The sequence below is a fragment of the Bicyclus anynana genome, chromosome 15 (genome assembly GCF_947172395.1).
Source record: "Bicyclus anynana chromosome 15, ilBicAnyn1.1, whole genome shotgun sequence".
In the NCBI taxonomy this organism is placed as follows: Eukaryota; Metazoa; Arthropoda; class Insecta; order Lepidoptera; family Nymphalidae; genus Bicyclus; species Bicyclus anynana.
Window position 1 is genome coordinate 7,522,228 of NC_069097.1, and position 18,369 is coordinate 7,540,596.

Genomic DNA, 18,369 nt, shown 5'->3' on the forward strand with positions numbered 1-18,369 from the left:
AGGCACAACAACCATTTTTTTTATTTAAAAATCTTGAATTTGAATTTGAAATGAAAACAAGTACGCATATGTAGACATAAGAACAGTGCAGATAATATTTGGTCTTTGAATGATTTTAGGGTAGTGGTAGTATGTTTACATCGAGTTTCATGCGGACGAAGTCGCGGGCGTCCGCTAGTAGTCTATACAGATAGTCGAAATTCGAAACTCGCGTAATCTAGTTATAACAAACACAGTTACCGAAAAGCTACACGAGCAAGAGAATGTTTCAACGCGACGAGACCGTTATCGGCACGGAACCGGCAAGCGAGCGGGCCGAGGGGCAACTATTTTGCAATATGCCACGTCAATGCCGCGCCGCTAGCGTACCGCGCCCTCCCCGCGCTCGTCTCGCCTGCGCGTCGCATGCCTTCGGTGTTGTTCGGCGTCGAGAGACAGCCGAGCGGTGACGTCACACGAGTTCTCAATGCGCAATGCGTGAGTTGAATTAGTTCAGAAGTATCGTGGAGAGTTCATTGACATTGTTCGTTAAAAGTTCGTTATTATCTACCTAAGCTTTAGGTGCTGTTTAGCGTCGAGAGATAGCCGAACGGTGACGTCACACGAACTGTCGTCAATGCGTGAGTTGGCTTAGTTCAGAAGTATCGTGGAGAGTTCATTGACGTCTTCGTTTGTTAAAAGTTCATTATTGTCTACCTAAGCTTTAGGTGCTGTTTAGCGTCGAGAGATAGCCGAACGATGACGTCACACGACCTGTCAATGCGTGAGTTAGCTTAGTTCAGAAGCATCGTGGAGAGTTCATTGACATTTTCGTTCGTTAAAAGTTCGTTATTATCAATCTAAGCTTTAGGTGATGTTTAGCGTCGAGAGATAGCTGAACGATGACGTCACACGAACTGTCAATGCGTGAGTTGGCTTAGTTCAGAAGTATCGTGGAGAGTTCATTGACATCCTCGTTCGTTAAAAGTTCATTATTATCTACCTAAGCTTTAGGTGCTGTTTAGCGTCGAGATAGCTGAACGATGACGTCACACGATCTGTCAATGCGTGAGTTGGCTTAGTTCAGAAGTATCGTGTAGAGTTCGTCTAAGTTCATTATTACTTATTTATAAGCTTTATGTCAATGATATTTTATACCAGAGATAGGGCACTAGCGCATCAAAACTGAGGAGGACAAATGTCTATAATTGTCTTAATTTCATTCAGTTACTCATTAAAGAACGAAAGTTATTTAACACACAGATTTACCTAAATACAATGTCGAGTTGTGTGTTTAGGAAGCGTAAAAACTATATATACATAAATATATAATGTAAGTAAACACAAAATTGTGCATCAGTGGAGTAGCTAAATTTGGATTACATTTGCGGTGATTTTGTAGTCACAGTACATGTCTATAGTATAAAATATCGTTGGCTTTAGTAAGCGTTAGGATGTGGTATCTAAACAAATATTGTGATAATTATAATATTTGATTGTTTAACTTGCCCTGTTAGAATGTGTGGGTAAAATTATTAAAATTTTGAAGCTAAATTAGAACTATTTTCATGTATTTGAGTACTTAGACGAAAATTCCTCAATATGTGAAACTTGTCTTTACATAATTATATTAGTACCGGAAACATCTAAACCAATCAAAATAAACTCATCGAGTCCAGTAGAAGTTTCATTTTTTCACAGCGTCATGGTCTTGACAGATAGACGGACAAAAAAAGTAATCCTATAGGGTCCTATAGGGTAGGACTCAGCGGGTGTATGGTTGGAATTTCTTTGCGTGATCGAATCAGGAATGAAGAGATCCACAGACGAACCAAACATAGCTCAGCGAGTCGCAAAGCTGAAGTGGCAATGGGCAGGCCACATAGTTCGAAGAGCCGATGGACGTTGGGGTCCCAAGGTGCTGTAATGGCGACCCCGCACCGGAAAGCGCAGTGTTGGACGACCCCCCACTAGGTAAACCGAGGATATCAAGCGGGTTGCAGGGAACCGCTGGATGCTGGTGGCTCGAGATCGTTGTGCGTGGAGGTCCATGCAAGAGGCCTATGTCCAGTGGACGTCTATCGGCTGATAAGATAAGGTAAGGTATAGGATTCCTTTTTTTCCTTTTATGGTTATGTACCTACATAATTCTAAAAGCGTATACGTAAGCTAACATAATAAACATGGGTATTCGTGTGTACCAGTAAACTTTATTTTGAGCTTTCAAAAGAAATACATTGAAAAGTGAGCGAAATATACAGAATATCCGCTCTCACCTCTATTCCATCAAAATATTCTGTTTGAAGAGTCGGACTGTATTCAATTAAAAGGAAACATACATACAAATAAAACAGTGGGTAGGTGAGAAAATATCAGTTATATTTTCGAGTGCAACGGTTTGGAACGCTACATTGTCTGTGTTTCTTTGTTAAAGCTTTTGAAACCATCAATAAATTTTAATGCCCACTGCAGAGGACAGCCTTAAATGTATAAGGATTTCAGAACTGAAGCCCACCATGCCATTCTAATGTTGGTTCGCAGACTTATTGTGATAATCTATCATCAACCCATATTCGGCTCACTGCTGAGGTCGAGTCTCAAAATCTCAAAATAAAAAGTCCGATAAAAAGGCCGATAGTCCACCAGAAAATTCGGCTATCGAGCCGTGATAACCCAAGTGGATATGATCCGAATTTTAAAGTAATATTATTATCTAGTAGCAAATAATGTGACTGAAAACGAAAACTAGATTAAACACGAATTGCTGGGGAAATCGAAAAACTCACAATGGCAACACGAATCCATCAACGCATTCAATTTAAATTGAATGCGATAGAAATGTTGCTAAAGTTTGCAAATACCGGAATATAGGTGCCAAAATGGCCGTATTATCTTTGTGTGAGCAACGATCCAGTGCAGAGGTTTCCAAACTTTTTTCTCATAGAATACTTTCTAAAATAACTATTCCCGGGACCCCCTGCTAATATCTAAAACTCGTCAAAAAATGTTTCTTCTTTGGCAAAGCTTTTGTTAAATCATCATCAGTCTATTATATTGATCACTGCAGAGGACAGTTTCTCCTATATATAATGGGCTTTTAGAGCTTAAGCCCACCACGCTATTCTAATGTTGGTTGGCGGACCTGTTGTGATAATCTATACTACTATACTAATATTATAAAGAGGTAAAGCTTGTGGTGTTGTACGGGGTAATCTCTGGATTCACTGAAATGATGTGGAAAATTACTATTAAAATCTATTTAGATTCATTTATGAAAATTTCCGTTGCAGCTGAATTAACAGCCACTACCACGAAATAACAGTGTTTTTTTTTTAATTGTGAGAATTGATTACTTAGTTAATTAATTAATTTATTGTGCTTTAAGTTATTTCAGCCAACTTTAATTAGTTATATCTTTTCACAGCACAAGGAAGCAATCGATTCACAATTAATTTATTTAGAAAACTCCCCATTCGGTGTGATACCAGATAAACTATCACGGACCCCAGCGTACGAATCGTGAACCTCCATTTGTATGTCACGTCAACGTAGACCCCCGCCGAGTCTTCGGTAGAGCCCTGGGGGTTCACCTTGACCACTTTGGGAAACTATGGTAGAGTGCAACGGGCAATAATGGTGGCCTTGTTTATTCACTCTGCATTCTATTAGAGCAGGTAAAGTAGTTAAATGTAGGTATCGATTAGTATAACATGCGGCCGTGATGGCCAAATTGCGTTCTATGTTCGCAAATTTATTGCGTCGGCTTAACCAAATATCTCGTGATTTGAAATTGAACAAAATACGATGCGTGCGTATTTAAACGTATAAAGTAGCGTATTTGTGCCGGAGCTCGTCTGGGCAAAGACATTTTATACTATAGACCTGTTACGTTCCTACAAAATCACTGCTCTTCTAAAAAGACTTCTCAAATTGCCGCAACAGTACACTCATATCGTCAAAAAGAGGATGGTTGAGAAGAAATCAAGATGAATTCGACTAACTAAGAATAAATATTTAAAATTCTCGTTCCCGTAGAAATACAGGGATAATATTATAGCATATAGCCTTCCTCGATAAATAGGCTATCTAACGCTGAAAGAAATTTTCAAATCGGACCAGTAGTTCCTGAGATTAGCGCGTTCAAACAAACAAACGCACAAACTCTTCAGCTTTGTAATATTATAATATTAGTTTAGATTGCTATATCCACTGCTACTACAGAATATATATAACTGTTAAAGACCTATCGTTTATTTGGAGTGGAAAGTAAATATTGCTCAAGTTTAAAAAACAGTTTTTTCTTCAAATAGAGTCTACTTTTGATTCTTCTTTTGTTTAAGTCAAATAAATACGACGTTAACAAAAATAAGCTATCTCTACTTTCTCCCAGACCCAATCGTTTGTTTTGTTTTATCGTACCAAATAACGGACATAAAGCTTTGCGAGATAGTATAGACAACGCCTTAGAAATTTTCTTTGGAAACATTTGAAAATGCTCATTTCTCTTTCGAATATTTTTTTAGAATCAGTTTTTTAATTCTACTGCAATATTTTCTAAACGGCCATAGAGGCGTAGAGCGTTCTATAGATGAAAGTAGGATAAATTAAAAATAGTAAATAATTTTGGTACTTAATCAAATTCGTAGAATGGGGATGATGACTAGGTTTGAATATATTGATTTTTATGATACATCGGGTAAATAGGGTCAATGATAACTAATTTATACAAAAAAAACAAAGATTGTCTGGATATTTGCAAAATATTTGAGATTATAAAAGGAGATCATTCATTTTGGGCCCTTTTTGAAAGTGCCGGCCAACGAAAAAAAATAGCACGAATCGTTAGAACTAGTCATTTGGAATAATAGTTAATATGGCATGAAAGTTGTAGGAGGGCTCTGAACCAAGTTATACAGGTTCGACGATTCGTTATTTCCATACATTTTGTCAATTTTCAAAAGTGCCCGCCAAGAAAAAAAACTGGTACGTATCGTTAGAACTGTCCATTTGGAGCAATAGTACTACGGCTCAAATGTTGTAGGACTGCACTGATAAACATTGTAGTATAGCTTTGTGTCGAGTTATACAGTTTCGATGATTCGTCCAATCCATTTATTTTATTGATTTTTTAAAGTACCGTTTAACAAAAATATGGTACTTATGGTTAAAACTGCCCATTTGGAGTATTAGTTAGTATGGCACAAATGTTGCAAGATTGTTCTGAACCAAGTTATACAGGTTCGATGTCCCGTCACTTCAATGTATTTGATGGAGTTTTGTAAGTTACAAAGTAAATGCTATTTATCGTTATAACTAGCCATTTTCAGTAATAGTTACTATGGCATAAACGTTGTAGTATAGATCCGATTCAAGTTATACTGTTTAGATGATTCGTCATAACCATATATTTTACTGATTTTTCAAAGTACAGTTCACCTAAAATATGGTACCTAACGTTAAAACTAGTCATTAGGAGTAATAGTTAGTAACACGTTGCACACGCTTCAAAAAAATTCTAGTACTGAAACAAGTTATATAACTTTCATTCATTGATTTCCAAAAAAGTTGGAAAACATAAAAGCAATAATATAAAATATAGAAATAATGATTCTAAGCATTTGCACAAATTCAACATTATGGTGCAAATGTAACTAAAAATTGTGTTATTGTGCATTGAGAGAAATAAAAACGTTTTATTAAGTTCTTCAAGTAATGGTAATTTCGGTTTACAAGCTTAAATAACATAACAAATACACGTACAACGGGGAATCACATGGCCAAGTGCAGAAACGGTCCAGAAGGAAGAACATAACAAATAATGATGACACAGCTCTTACACCATGATGACATTTATTTCATATTATTAGTTAAGTATTCATCATTATTACCTATTTATTGTTCCCCATTACATTCAGATATCAACAAAAACATAAGTGACGAATCATCGAACGCAAATAACCGTTCCTATTACAGCCAGTTCTAATGATACGTACCATTTTAATGGTTGGCACTTAAAAATCGAGTAGCGATAGCCCAGTGGATATGACATCTGCCTCCGATTCCGGAGGGTGTGGGTTCGAATCCTGTCCGGGGCATGCACCTCCAACTTTTGAGTTGTGTGCATTTTAAGAAATTAAATATCACGTGTCGTGTGTGTGAAGTCTGCCAATCCGCATTGGGCAAGCGTGGTGGACTATTGGCCTAACCCCTCTCATTCTGAGAGGAGAATCGAGCTCAGCAGTGAGCCGAATATGGGTTGATGACGACGACTTAAAAATCAAGAAAATGTATGGATATTACAAATAGTCACACCTGTATAACTTAGATCAGAGCATTTATACAACGTGTCTGCCATACTAACTGACAAAGTATGTCTAAATGATCGGTTAAAATGATACCTGTAAGAATTTTATTGGCAGGCACATTTTAAAATTAATAAAATGTATGGAGATGACATGCCATTTAACCTGTATAACTTGGTTTAGAGCAACCCTACAACATTCGTGTAATACTAACTATTGCCACAAATGACCAGTTATAACGATACGTATCATTAATATTTTCGGTGGGCACTTACAAAACTCAATAAAAAGCATATAAGTGACGAGATATCGAACCTTTATAACTTGGTTCAGACCAAACCTACAGCATTCGTGACGTACTAAATATTACTCCAAATGGGCAGTTCTAACGATAAGTGCAGTGATAAGTGCATATTTTTGTAAAACGGCACTTTGAAAATCAATAAAACATATGGATTTGACGAATCATCGAAACTGCATAACTGGACACAGAGCAATACTCAAATGTTTATGCCATAGTAACTATTGCTGCAAATGCTAGTTACAACGATACGTATTATTTATATTGTAGGTGGTCACTTACAAAACCCAAAAAATATGTATAGAAGTGACGAGTCATTGAACCTGTATAACTTGATTCAGAGCAATCTTACAACATTTGTGCCATACTAACTATTGTTTCAAATGGGCAGTTCTAACGATACGTATCAGTTTTTTTTCTTAGCGGGCACTTTTGAAAATTGACAAAATGTATGGAAATAAGGAATCTTCGAACCTGTATAACTTGGTTCAGAGCCACCTGACAACTTTTATGCCGTACTAACTATTGCTCCAAATAGCTAATTCTAACGAGTCGTGCCATTTTTTTTTGTTGGCCGGCACTTTCAAAAGAGCCCAAAAATGTATGGAGCGTGAATGATCTCCTTTCAATATTTATTAAAAATCTTTTATCGTAATTAGATGAAAAATTTAGAATTTTTATTTTTAAAATACAGTTTTAGCTTCTTTACATTAAATGTGACATTTTTTAATATTTGAACTATAAACATAAACGCACAAATAAAAAAGATATTAGTAATTTTGTTTGAACGCACATACAAATCTAACGATCATTACATTACCTACGACGTCATTAGTTCGTGCCATTTTGTATGGGGCGTTTTTCGGGGATCCGTGGCAGCGCCGTAAGTCTGACCCTTTAGTTCGCTGTAACTCCGAAAGTAATGATCGCAGATACCCTGTTACTTTTACAAAATTGCTTTACTATTAGTATTCTCTTTATTTATATACAATTTAAAAAACTGTCATCGTCACTTCACAATTTCTAAAAAGCGCGAGCGCCAAGTATTTAACATTTGAACCTCTTCTATACACGCATGGGATTGCATGTTAAAAAAATAATACAAGACAAGACTACAAGAAATAATATTGTATCAAAAGTAAGCCTACATTTTTAGTTTATTTGAAAGGAACCTCAAAACCCAGTAATTACTTATTTTATTTTATTTAATTACTTATTAATTAATATAACTATAGCCCTAAAGGCACAAATATTATTGCAAACTAACTTTCATTTCAGTTGTGATAACGGTAGGAATCGCTTGAATAAATATGATAAAGCAAGGGTAGAATGTTTATATTAAGTCCTTTTAGTTCGCTGTTATTTTAATATGTTTTATATTAAATAATTTGCATACGTAAGGCATGACGTGACTAAAGTCAGTAAGGTGAAACCAGACGTTAATTTAAAAAAATCTATGCATACAAATGCACAAACATTAAATACAAAAAATGCAAGTACAATGACCTCGTTATGAATAACATGTTTATAGTATGCTATAACAATCAATGTGGCATTTAAAAGAAACAAACGTTCCAATTATTTACGTTGTAGCGTTATCCATAGTAATATTTAGTTTGTAGTTTATCCATAAATTTATAACGATAGTGTAAATCACATGTGGCATGCACATGTTGACGCCATGTGCTTGCCAACCACTTAACTTGAATATTTTAGCTGTAGCATTATGTAAAATATAAAATCAGTTGAACATTAAACAAACAGTGATCGATAAACACGCTTTTATTCACGAAGATGAGAGAATGTAAGCCTTCTCTCACACACAGCAAAGTGGTAACACCGACGTGATAATTATCGATTTACCTTATCAACTCACGCGCATTACAAACGGAATTCAATATGCAAACGACCCGTCTGCATCCGCACAGCAAACAAAATTCACAAGCGCTTCCGGACCAGGCTTCACCGCCGCCTATGTACATCACTCACCGTTACAAGGTACCTTATGCCTTGATCGCACGTACCGAGTAAACGGACGAGAGAGTAAAATGATCCTCGGCCGAGACAGTAATGTAAGCGAGTAGTTGTTCACACGTGTTTTGAAATTAGCACAGTCAGTTCAGATAAATTGAGACTACAATTCAGATAAGATGGACCCCAAAACGATTATTATATACAAAGTTACTCATTCCACTATTAGCAGAAGAATTAAAGGAATTGTTAGGAAAAAAGCAACGTCGGATTTAGTGGATATAGTTTATTTTATATAGGTAGTTTACATAACTGTATAAATTTAATAGTTGTTTCGACATCCCATTTGTTACTAACAGACATGGTGTATTTTATTTTATTTGGAATTGTTTTAAACGAAAATTATCATAAGAAAAGGCGCATGCGGCGACGTAACGATAATCATGTGGCCGTCGGCCGAGTGGCGAGACAATGCATGTTCAGACCTGGCAATTGAGCGAGCGAGACAGTGCGGGGACGCGGGAGGGTGGACACTCGGCCTAGTAGATAGAACGGGAGCCGAGCTACTGTCTCGGCGCTTCGTTCGGCCGAATGCTCGGCCGAGCACTCGTCGGTATGTTTGTACGTACCGAGTACTCGGCCGAGGGCACTGTCTTGCCCGTTTGCTCTGTACGTGTGATCAAGGCATTACATGCACATACCTGCGCACCACCAGCTGTCCAGCGCGTCCATCACACAATACCGCGCTCACAAGGCACCGCACTATCAACGACGGCCACTAGCAACCGCTTCAACAGCACCAGAGTACCAGCAGCTGCAACTGTACCATTGGACTATTTATTGGACCGCAGCGGTGTAAATTACTTGGGATGAAGTCTGTTTTTTTTTTTTATTCTTTACAAGTTAGCCCTTGACTACAATCTCACCTGATCACTCTGATCACCTCACCTGATCTCACCTGAAGCGGGCTAAATTGTTAGGAGGAGGATGAAAATCCACAACCCTTTTGGTTTCTACACGGCATCGTACCGGAACGCTAAATCGCTTGGCGGTACGTCTTTGCAGGTAGGGTGGTAACTGGCCACGGCCGAAGCCTCTCACCAGCCAGACCTGGACTAATTAAGAAAATCTCAATCTGCCCAGCCGGGGATCGAACCTAGGACCTCCGTTTTGTAAATCCATACCACTGCGCCACGGAGGCCGTCAAAAAAACAGTCCGTCTCATAAACACCTCATCGTGACGTTAGAGTAAGTACGTAGTTTTCTCACCTACTTCTAAAAATGTGGTTACCTTTCCATGGGTGTAAATTACTTGGGATGAAGTCTGTCTCATAAACACCTCATCATGACGTTAGAGTAAGTACGTAGTTTTCTCACCTACTTCTAAAAATGTTAACCTTTCCATGGGTGTAAATTACTTGGGATGAAGTCTGTCTCATAAACACCTCATCATGACGTTAGAGTAAGTACGTAGTTTTCTCACCTACTTCTAAAAATGTTAACCTTACCATGGGTGTAAATTACTTGGGATAAAGTCTGTCTCATAAACACCTCATCATGACGTTAGAGTAAGAACGTAGTTTTCTCACCTACTTTTAAAAATGTTAACCATTCCATGGGTGTAAATTACTTGGGATGAAGTCTGTCTCATAAACACCTCATCATGACGTTAGAGTAAGTACGTAGTTTTCACACCTACCTCTAAAAATGTTAACCTTTCCATGGGTGTAAAATACTTGGGATGAAGTCTGTCTCATACATACCTCATCGCGACGTTAGAGCAAGTAGGAAAATGTACGTAGCTTTCTCAACTGGATGCGGCTTCCTTCAAAGTTAAGTTGCATTAACCTGAACACTTAGCGCCTAAAATCTCTTGAGATTGCTTCTCGCATATTTACGAGTTTATAATATGTAATACGTAAGCAGTAGCATTAACGGGGCCACGTGTATTCTGTTCGCTTACGTACAAATATAGATATAGCTTATCAGTAAATATTTCTTTATTTTTATTTAAACGAAATAGGTTTGCGTTTGCCTTTGACTACAATCATGGTTCATGGAAAGCAATGCTGTAGAAGTTTAAACGCGCTTGCCTTGAAGGTGCATAATTATCTCTAGCCGTTTAGGTACGTACACAAATGTGTTGGAAAACACAGATGCTGGAAAGGCTAGTAAGATGTGGATCTCAACTCAAATATTTCGACTTTTTCGTCAATAGGTTAGATAATTTTTTTTTTAGTATACTTACATATAATCAAAGCTAATTTTGTTTTATATTTTCTTACCTAGGTTTATTACTTACATTAATATCTAATGGGACATATTAAATTAATACCTTCTACAAATGCTTTGTAGGCTAGATTTGTACGTACCTGCAAGTCATCGGCATATATCACAGAACAGATAACGCTCTGTGGCATATATGTTGTTTAAATTTATAACAAAAAAATTAAGTGGATAGATACAAAAATAAACACATTTTTCCCAAGAAATATTGTCTAAAGATATTTTAGATGAACAATTTCCACGCTACGCCGCGAATATAATGGGAAATTATTCTGTTTCTTGCAAAACATTTCTCTATGGCACACTTTCAAAACTTTTTAGTAATAAAATTCGTTTTAAACTAGTAAAATGACTGTTATGCTAATAAAGAGTCCTACTCATCGCTATACAGTGGAGTCCTATTAAAACAACACTTGGCAAAGAAACTTAGGTAATGAAATGATGAAAAAGTAACACTGCTTTGAACTGGATAATGGAATAAAATCTATGTTGAACGTCGGCAATGTTGATTTTAGAGAAGAGCAACTACTGAGATTCTTGCAGCCTTCTTCTCAATCAAATTAGAATATTGTACCGCTGTAGAATTACTATTTATATTAATTTGACTATTCAAAAATGTTGGCGTGGTGAATTAATTACTATTTTGTATTTCGAAACTAATAACTATTTAATCATTATTTTGTATTTAGTTCGAAGACCCGATGGACGTTGGGGTCCCAAAGTGCTGGAATGGCGACCCCGCACTAGAAAGCGCAGTGTTGGTCGACCCCCCACCAGGTGGACTGACGACATCAAGCGAGTCGCAGGGATTCGCTGGATGCAGTTTGTCCCTACAAAAGGCCTATGTCCTGCAGTGGACTTCCATCGGCTGATGATGATGATGATGATAATGATTTGGAAACGGTTTTTGAACCAGCCGGGGATCGAACCCAGGACCTCCGTCTTGTAAATCCACCGCGCATTTCACTATGCTACGGAGGCCTTAGGTTCCTGGTATTATGTGATAATGATAGTACCCGGAACCGACGAAACATTCTGGGAAGAGAATATAACACCAAATTTTCAACTACGGGCTGCTAATAATGAGAATTTCTTGGAAGAATTATATGAAATAGCTCTCCAATCCTAATCTACATTAAATATTTACTTTTTACTAAGTTTATGGAGTTTAAATAGTACAGTAGTACCTATAGACTACAGTATATAATTTAATTAGAATAAGGAATGTAACGTAAAGGGACGTTGGGGTCCCAAGGTGCTGGAATGGCGACCTCGCACCGGAACGCGCAGTGCTGGTCGACCCCCCACTAGGTGGACCGAAGACATCGAACGGGTTGCAGGGAGCCGCTGGATGCTGGCAGCTCGAGACCGTTTTGTTTGGAATGTCCATGCAAGAGGCCTATGTCCAGCAGTGGACGTCCATCGGCTGATGATAAATTAATGTAACCGGAATACATATAATAAAAAAGCTCTTGTTTTATAGAGGATTAATGGAGACTAATGAAAGGGTAATAAGTCGAGCTGTATGAAAATTTTAGAAGGGGAAGGCCAAAGCGAACGCTCATGAACCAAATCCAGGATGGTCTCAATGAAGACCAGATCAAGAGTATACTCTTAAGCGAGGAATATATATGAAAAGATTGATGTGAATGGAAGAAACAAAGTAGATATGCAATGATTGTAGCGAGTGGCAGGATGTAGTCTTTGTCCACCCGTTGATGACAATGAAAGAAACAAAGATATACAAAGATTGTAGCAGTGTGATCTTTAATTCTACAAGAATAAGACGTGATTGACCACGTGGTGCTAGCGATGATCGCTAACTATAGGCCTTATGGAAGGCTCAGAGACACTCAGCGGGCGATAGAACGAACTATGCTCGGAGTATCTGCGTGATCGAATCAGAAAGGAGGACATCCGCTGAAGAACCAAAGTCACCAAGTGATAATGATCACAGAACAAAGAGCACTTATGCTGCGTGTAGTCTGATTGACGTACCTCGTATGTACGTTTTATAGCTCGACCCCGAAATCGAACTTAGGAATTTATGATCAGTTACAGTTGGACCAGCAAGGCATTTAAGAAATATTAATAATAATATTTTGATATTTCCTAAACAAGAAGTTTGAGACTCAAAACGAAATAAATGCGGAAGGAAGTTGGGAGGTAAAGTTGTTGGGTGGAATATAAGAGCGTGTTCCTTTTCAGCCCTTGTTATAAATACGAGTATGAGAGTACTTCTATTTAATGAACATTTTTCGCGCCGCGAAATGAGAAAATTATTTTCGCTTCTTGAGAAATAGCGTTCCATAGCGTGCCATGTAAAAGGTTTATTTATGTTCACGCGAATTTTTTATAGTCTTGCAACAATTATGGAGGTATTTATGATTATGTCATAATTTATGCCAACTATGGCAATGCAACATCATGTAAGTAAAATACTATGAAATAATTAAAGTATGCCTTATGCCATTTATAAAAATCGCTATCTAGCCGAAACTTGTGTGCGGGTACTAAGTTCATCATTATCAACCCATATACGGCTCACTGTTGAGCACGAGTCTCCCCTTGAAACTCGTCTCCGTTTGAGACACGTTATATTTAATTTCTTAAACTGCACCTATCTGAAAAGTGGAGGTGCATGCCTGGACCGGAATCGGATCACACCTCTCACCCACTCACTCACTCACTCACTCACTCGGGTACTTAGTTGACTGATGAATATTCATATTTGTGTTAGTAAGTATGTCTGTCCATTACTCTTACTATACACTGATAACCAAGTAACACTTTAAAAACAAAGAAGGTAGGAAGTTAGTAAAATAATCAGACTGCCAGCGAACTAAAACGTTATTTCATTGTTAATAAATCGTTTAGGGTCGAAAGAACCCCGAGTGGTTAATGAAATGTAAACTAAGGAAAATAAGTAACTAAACTTGAAGGAGTCGGTTTTTTTAAAGAATTATATTTCTAAAACAAAATAAGTTTGAATATTTTATAATGAAAAACGGACCTTTAAATTCTCTACTAACTATTCCTGAAATTTTGTTTTTGTTTTGTAGAAAATAGTTTTTGAGTATCGTGGACTAACACACATAACACGATTTAATATAGGCGAAAGTTTGTGTAAGTGTGTATGTATGTTCCTTCTTTGCGCTGCGGCTACTGAAGCGATTTGGCTAAAATTTGGAATGGAAATACATTTTACTCTAGATTAACACATAGGCTACTTTTTATCCCGGAAAAATACATGGTTCCCGCGGGATGTGTAAAAACTGAATTCCACGCGGATGAAGTCGCAGGAGTCAATACGGATGCGAAGTTTACGTTTACGAAGTTGATTAAAGTCGTGTAACCTATAACAGAGAGATAGACGACAATTTAATTTGATTCAGAGAATATTTATCACAACAGAAAGTCCCTCTTTCCGACGTGTTTCAAATCCCTACCCACTATCTCTCGAGGGTTGTTTTACTTCGTAACAAACGTTTGCATACAATGCTTCCTTTACACAAAGCAATAACACGCGAAACTTTACTCGCATGAGAATTGTGAACGCCTTATTCATATAACGCCGCTTATTATTGGCAAAGTCTATTCAAATGCGGGAAGCTGATCCGTTTGTCAATATTGAGATAGATATTACATTATTTATTACCCGCTTTTTATTAGCTTCACTTGTAACTCCCCGGTTTTCGATTAGGATGAAGTTATGCACACGCTCTGAGTTTTGATGACAATACATGACTAGCTAAGAAACGTCATTACAAATCTAATATTGCGGCCTCCCCAAAATGGCGGTCTGGCTGTTTCAAATCCACCCCCATGGATATCAAATGAAAGGGTTTGCTGTCAGGAATACGAAAAAAATAATCACGTGACTTAAATCCAATATTTGTAATTTATAATGAGTGCTAAAAGCGTGATTTTAGTTTTTTAAACTATTTAAAGTTACTATACCGCTGTTTCAATTCAATTGAATATGATTGTATGTAAAGTATTTATTAATGTGCCTTTTCACTATGTATGTATCCAAATAGATATGCGTCGTGACTAGGTAACTAGGGACAACTTTGTACGTAAGGTATTGTACATAAGTAATTAAAATCTGAAGTAATAAATGGTGTGTATGCTGGCCAAAAATATACTATTCAAGCTATGTACACTGAAAAGCATTTTGATGAAAGGTACACTAAACCAAACGATAAACTTACGTGTCATAGACTGCCATATTGCAACGAAAAGCTCTATTTATTTTGCATGAAGTTCCATTTCAAAAGGTATTCAAATTCGAAGAGATATACATAATGTGACGTGACGGGTAGCAGCGACAGTACAAAATCAATAAAGCGACTGGCAGCGTGACGGTGTCTACGCTGCCTAACAAACAACTGAGCTGAAGTCATCAAATACCCTCATATTTATACCAACACTGAAATCTACTCTACAATGACATACTCGTAAATAACGAATGTTAATACCACCTGTAATCGACGAAATTGTAACAGTTGTATCAGCTAAGACAATTTTAAGCACGATGATCGTAAATAATAATAAAATGTTTGAGTTCGTGCTATTTAAATACGAGTAGTTATTTGGTCTGAACAAGGCATAAACCTACTTACGTGAACGCAAAGCTAATTAGTTTTATACAAATCTCTCATATCTAAGTCACTGGCATCCCATATATTTCGCACCTGTAACGCTATTCTGTAGCGATGTTTTTCTACTCCCATTTCGTAATCTACTAATTATAAAACCTCAAACAATATCACAAAGCTATTTTTTCCTACAGGTTTGGTAATGTTAATTAGCACACGACCGTGCTATAATGTTTTTTATTTTAATTTTTAATAGTTTCATGGCATTAACTACAAAAACTCAGACTTCCATAAAAGAGACAATCTAAGAGGCCATGCCGATACGAAATCGAGGAGGCCAAGCCCAACGCCAATTATTATATTATTTACCTACGAAGATCTGATAATTCTTTTATGTCTTTTATCATGATCGTAGAAAAAAGTATTGTTTGCCACTGCACGTAATTAGCCATTGTAGCACTCGTCCTGTCTATTGTGCAATGAGACGAAGCCGAAAAATCACTCGGACTGCAATGCTCTCTCGCTCTGCGGTGTAAGTTCGTCTATACCTTTATCTCTCTAAGGTGAATATTTTAACTTATTGAACTTACTATCTAAATTATTTTGTAGATACTAAAATGTGTGTTGGTTTTCATACTACGCCAAACAAGTTAACCCGCTTGCATCTTAGATTGCCTCACTTACCTTCAGGGCTAATTCATAGACAATTAAAAAAAAAAGAAGAATCTTAACTAAATGATAAGTACTTACATTATGTAGAAACATTTACAACAACTTTAATACTACATTTAAGACTATGGCTCCTAAGTTATCTCAGCATAGTACTAACTACAAGACCTAACTTAGTTTTAGTCTTCCCACTGTACTTAAGGAGTTACTAGACGATCAAACCGTTGGAATCAAATTATTACAAGTTTGCACAAAGCTAAATGATTGGGCTATCAGTTTCCTATAATACCTAGTAAACTTAAAATCCAATTCCAAATACAAAATAAATTTATAGTCATAATGTGGTAATATCACAGAATACATAATAGTAATACCTACATAGGTTATCATGTACATTTTAGTGTGGCTTACGCAGAATTTGCATAATAGGTGCACATGAAAATATACTTACTGGAACAATAAATCTATGAATGTATGGATGGCTGAATCGATTAATAAATAACTTGTTCTTTTCCTCCACCATATTTTGTATTGTAAAATACCTTATACCACTGTACCGTACCTCTGAATTTTTCGTTCATCGCATCAACGTTTCCGTTTCTACAAAACGTTGGAATAAGTCGCTTGATCGTGTGGAGGATCCATAAGCGTGTTAATTAATGTGGTAACGTGATGAGACGACGGGCAAAACCGCTTTAGATGTGTCTACTAAATCCAGTCAGATACTTTTATAAATATAACTAGGTATTTTCAAAGTTTTGGAACCGGATTCACCATATTTTGATAATTAATTAGTGTCTAATAGCTTCTCAACAAGTACTGATTATTTTTTATACACACGTTTAGTCGATTGAATGTCAGTGCATGGGTAGTTATCTCAGACCAATTATTGTATTGGACCTGCCTCGCTAGACGTTACTTTTCTGTCAAAGTATATGATCAACAATCTAATGCGATTACAAAAACTGTCACTATAGAATCGATGTTAAATAGTTGTAATTGTGTTCGTCGATTAAAGAGCTCCTTAAAAATGTTTTTGTGAAGTTGAAGGAGGTGTAAAAAACGGGCAAAAACTTCTAGTTTAGTATAAGATATATACCAAATCGAAGCTCGTTTTCCTCAAAAAATGACAGTCAATTTTGCTTGTGACTATGAGTGTGATACAGGTCCTTCTATAATTGGTCTGAGGTAGTTATTTGACGTTATAAATCTAATATCGAAGATGGTGGATGAAGGGTGCGATTCCTCTATTTTATACTCGTCGATGTAATCCCAGATAAATAAAGTTCAAATTCCAATAAAATTTGTTATAGGCGAATTATAACAAATTTTATTGGAATTTGAACTTTACTTATCTGGGATTCCAAAAAAAAAATGTCACTAACAACGAAGTTGGCAATGGGCGATGTAATATCGCTGTAACTTTACAGAATGCAAGACAGGTTTTCTGGTAACATTTATATACTATAATTTAATTTATGCACTTTACTTACTATAAAGAGGTAAGGTTTGTGATTTTATAAGCTTCTAGGGGGTATATCCAATCCAAGACCGATTTAGTTTACTGAACCGATTATGAAAATCCTTTTACCAACAGAAAGCGACGTTATTTGTGAATGTCATAGCTGTATTCCCATCTGGTAGTGATTAATAAGTTATTAATACACTGTTGCACTTAAATGTTTATTTCGGCGCAACACGCGTCGCGTGTCTTGGCAATGTACTCAAGCGTGGTCTTTGATGCATTATATAGTTTCACACCCGTACACTGGAGAGGCGTATTTCTGTGCACATTAATGTTGCTAGCAACCGAAATTCCGTCATTATTTCCGGGATTCCAGACTATAAGAGTCTTAACCTACTTTTGTGATGAATTGGCGGGATTACGCGCTTGCCGGCGTAAGTGCTCTGTTTTGGAAAATATTAATAATATTGCAATAGTTTATTAGCAGGATGGCTGAAAATAAAATAATTTACTAAATATAGCGAGAGAGTCTGTAAATGTATAGAAATTTAGTTTTTGAGATTTCTTAAAATCTTCTTGTTGAATAGGTATTAAATCTGTACTAATATATAAAGCTGAAGAGTTTGTTTGTTTCATTGAATGCGCTCGTGAAATTATTCAGGAACGATTTGAGAAATTCTTTCAGTGTTAGATAGCCCATTTATCGAGGAAGGCTTTATTATAATATATAAAGGATCCGATAAAACAGTCGATTTTTTCGAAAACCGGGATCTTCCCTTCTTATTATAGTCCAAA